The sequence below is a fragment of the Magallana gigas genome, chromosome 2 (genome assembly GCF_963853765.1).
Source record: "Magallana gigas chromosome 2, xbMagGiga1.1, whole genome shotgun sequence".
Lineage (NCBI taxonomy): Eukaryota > Metazoa > Mollusca > Bivalvia > Ostreida > Ostreidae > Magallana > Magallana gigas.
The window spans coordinates 29876103-29881052 of NC_088854.1; positions in this window are offsets into that span (position 1 = coordinate 29876103).

Sequence of the window (4950 nt, forward strand, 5' to 3'; positions counted from 1 at the left end):
CCGTAAATCGTGAAATGTAAATACGACACAAGTCATCATAATTTGAAAAAAAATCGGAAGTAACAAAAATCTATAGCAATCTTTGTTTTAAAAAAAGTTTCAACAGATTACTGTATTTGCATTTTTCCTGTGGACGCGGATCAATTTGCGAGGGCCGAGAGCTAACATCCTGCAAAACTAGGGACTGTAAATACATTGCTGTTCAAATTTACTAATTATAATCAGACTTTTGCTGGGGAGTCAGTGTTTACTCATGTCCACGATAAAGATGCTCGCCTGCAGGAAAGGGAGTAGTTATTATTGTTTACTTAGGGGGATATCTTTATGATTATAAGACCAATCCGCGACATATCAGGAAATCGGTTGTTATCCTATGACAGTTCCATTTATCAACAGCTTCTAGGAACGGGAATTTATTTATGTCTGTGTATGTAAGAGACGGATATACATTTCAATTATTTCTAAGAACTGTAAGAACTATAAGTGAAATACTTTTATTACATGTATATGTACGTAATAATGTCCTCGATAAATATGAAAATAATTTGCTACATGTAAATACCAAGCCATGGTATGAAACTGACGATAAAGTTGTCCTCAAAGAAACAAAAAAAAAATATGGTGACATATATCTAAATAAATTGTTTAAAGTAAGCATCAACCATTTGAATAAATCACATGTTATTTTAATACATATCATATGGTTTCTAGAGGAAGTGTGTAAGAAAAAAAGTGTGACGTTACGTACATTGGTTTACGATTTTCTGAAGGTAAGGAAAAATCAACAGATGAGCCCTCATAGAGTTGGACTTTTTTTATTGCTACCATTAATATCCTTTCATTGTGGAATCACTATGTGTGTGTTCACGGCGGAATACATCACAGTCGTTTCTTTGTGGCAAAAAATCGCATTCCAAGGCGTTTTAAGGCAACAAAGATGTCATGCAAAAAGCACATTACGGATTAGTTCTCTAGTCAGCGACCAGATCCTTCTGATGGATGGGTTCTCATCACTGCAACAATGAGCGTCGAAATCAGAGGAACTTCTTAGAGTGAGAAGAGAAAATAGTGGGCAATCCGCGATCCCCAGGGCTAATGGAAGTTTATTTCATGGAAATTTTTCAAAATATACGCAAAAGTACATGATGTCTTTTGCTATTTATCCCTGGAACGACACCAACAACAAAACATTGAATGCTGTTATTACTTTGTTTATTGCATTTTGAGTAATAGAGACAACAATTTTCACTTGAAATTCGACTCCTAGGCTGCAAAAAATGAAAACGAATTCTTCAGTGTAACGCAACTTCTAATGTGCGAACATTCGTCGCGTCAAAGAGACTTTGTGTGCCTGTATTGGGTCACCATTTCATCCATATTGGACTAGCACATCAAACCCGTCTTATTTTCCGGAATCAAGATCCTTTAGAAGTTGTAAAGTAGTTACATGTACTTCGTGCATGTATCTTGCATTTGACCTTGGAATCGATCGACAGTAGAAAAAAAAAGAGTTTTTGAAGTCAAGAACAACTAGAGTGTGCAATTGAAAATCAGGGCTTATACAGATGTTTGATTACTGGGTTAATTATTAAAAGCCAAATCGTTTGGTGGTAGGAAATAAAATCTCACTAATTAATGATTAACTCATTGCAATGTCGTCAGCGACAGTCGGTCTCATTTTACTTATTTATATTTGATGACGCATTACAATGAAAGCATTTGCCACTCACAGAAGTGTTAGGAGTGACATCGAATAACTTAGTTTTTTTTTTCAAATTTTGTTTTGATTCTTTATTTTTTTTATATATGTATATTTTTTGGTTTTTACGTTCACACTATAGTATATAAGATCTTGCTATTATCCATGGCTTCGTTTTGCATGTACAAAAGAACAACTGACACGCGGCGAATTTCAATATATTACATGAAATTTCAACGCATTAAAATTATATTGTGTCGTTATTTCAAAAGTTTTGTAATTTTCAATTTTTTTGAGTTGAAACATGAATGCATAAAGAAACTTTGAATGTGGGCGCTTAAGATGTAGATTCGGCAGGAATCTGGGCGCACAAGGAGAGTGAAAATTTCATCAATTAATTTTGAATATTTTTCGAATTATAACCGTTATTTGGTTTCTGTTGGATGTGGAATGAGTGGAAAAATATTTGAAATGCAAAAGGTTTTATTATAATATGGGTCTAAATATAGCAACAGGATGCAATTCGTGCAAAATCCTACTTATTTACAACTGTTTTTAAATGATTTTGTTGTCTCTGGGTCTTCTCTCCACAAATTTGAAACGTGTAAAGATAACATATTTCAACATTTAAAATGTCGCTTTTTAAAAAAAGATGGAGAGATGACCCAGAGATGACTAATTATGTACGTTTTCAAATTATTTTTTGAGGGATAAAAAACAAAGTCCATTGATATGACAGTGTTGTTTCAAACAGTACTTTATAGAGCATATATTGACAAGTCTCGCATGGCTCAGTGGTTTCGTCCTAGATTAGTGAATACATACTTTCAGTGTTTTGGGTTCAAATCCAACTAGTGGTCTTTTTTTTTTTTAAAATAGACTTTTTTGTTTTAAATGTTTGTTATTATAACATGATGTTGAATTATAATATACCGGTATATTTTAATTTGTTATTATTGATTTCTAGATCTGCTGTATAAACACTATAAAAAAAATTCTTTTCTTATTACTAGTTTTTTAGGATAAACACAATATAACTTCATTAAAATATGTTTGCATTAAAACTTCCAACTAGATATCGGTTTACCTCTCATTGCCATTTTTTGAAAGCTTTGTGAGTTTTTTTTATAACCGGAATAGCCATGTACTTCGACTCTCAACATAATATATTTTTGTTGAAACCTGTACATAGCCTTTCGAGGTTATAGACATTTAAATCCCAATTGATTCGTGTCGAGGATTCCTGCAATCTTACCATCTTGTGCGCTCACTTTCTTTACAACATTACGTATTTTTATTAATTTGGCCGGAAGTTATAAATTCATGATTGCCATTGTAATGGTGAGTTAATATTTTTGTAAAAAATATGAATGTCATATTCTCAAACATCATTATGAATGAAGTCAGTACAATATGAAAAATAAAATTTTATTTTCATGAAACAAATTCCGGATTGCTGTGCCCTCGGACTACCATATTCGTAATCCCCTAACATTATACAATCACAAACCCTTTCGGCAATTTCTGTGATGCCCATCAATTCTAATTTAGCAATCGTGATAGAATTTCTGTGAAATCTTCCTAACTCTTGAGAGATAAAAAAACCCCAATATAGATATGAATTTTTAAAATTTCTAGAGCAGTAGAAATCTCAAACAACGAAAATGCATGAAATGTGTGCCGTGTTATTATTTTTATTGTAGCCTCTTCCAATAATTGATGCCTTGACGTTGTTTTATGTTGAACAGTTGTAATGGACTGACACTTCCATTCTTACTTTGCCTAATGCATAAAACAACAAACTTGTGAAAATGATAACGACTTACGGATATTATCAATGAAATAAATCATAGATCAGCTGATCTGTCGAACGCCTGTCTGCTACTAATCACCCCCATTGATTGCAAGGCTCTAAACGCCAAATGACCACTTGAGATCAATTGGAATTTTGAACGCGAAGCTGTTGGAAGAAAACGAAAAGAAGACGCTCTCGTCGTCGTACGGTTTTTTTTTTAACGAATTGTTTCCAGATGACATTGAATTATGAAGAATTGGAGATGGCTGGTTCGTTAAAAACTTGATGGATGCTTTTTTTAAAAATTAAAGTGTTAAAAATATTGAATTCATGCAATACATTAAACAAACTCTCTCTCTCTCTCTCTCTCTCTCTCTCTCTCTCTCTCTCTCTCTCTCTCTCTCTCTCTCTCTCTCTCTCTCTCTCTCTCTCTCTCTCTCTGTGACCGTCCGTCCGTCTGACTGTCAGTCTCTCTCTCTAACGTACATGTATTCAAGATTTTTTTTTTAAATACGAAAAAAATATATCTTAATTAAATCTGTTTTGTTCCGTAATTATTGGTAAATTTGAATTTATGCAAGTAAATGTAAGAGCATACGTTAAAATTGATTTTGAAAAGTTAATCATTCAAATAAATTGGCACCCTCTCAAACATCAAGTGACAAACAGACTTCGTCTCGTTGTCTCGAGACATAGACCTATACAGTTTCTGTTCCGCAATCGATGTAACTTGATCAAAACCTCTTGGAAATGGTCTTCTTTGACGGCTCGTGTGTCAGCTTCTTATTTATGGCGAAATCTTTTTGTCCCATTATGCATTTCTTTGTCTACTTTCTCCTGTTAGACTGTCGAATCTGACGCCATTTAGAGAACGAGCAACTCCGCAGAAGAAGGGATTATCAATATTACATATATAAGGTCTCAGAATTCAAGATTTATCCGAAGAGAGTCTGTTCCAGCACGCTGAAAGTGTATTGTATCATTTTCTCCATTCACTGCGTTGAATTTATATATCTGCATAGGCGCATAGTTACATGGTCAACAATGGTACACGATCTCGATCCTTTGAAATTTTGGATATGGCTAAATTAAAAGACCTGACAACAACGTTAACTTTAACTTTTGAGGTATTTCCTATGAAAATACACGTTGAAAAACAGAAAAAACCTCTGATTTAATACCTGTAATTCTTTTAAAGTTTAATTAACCCTTAATGTTTACTTACTCGATCCTTTATAATTGCTCATTATTACAGTTCATTTCCAAAACGTTTATGAACGAAATATACTAATTTCAATTGCTGCAAAAAGAAATATTTTTTGACGTATAAACTATATACAGTATTTATGTCTTGGAATGTCCATTGGTACATGCATTACATTTCCTCAATTACCGTAGAATATACACACACATTAAACATATCTTAAAATAATCTTAGTTGTGTACAATACAAATT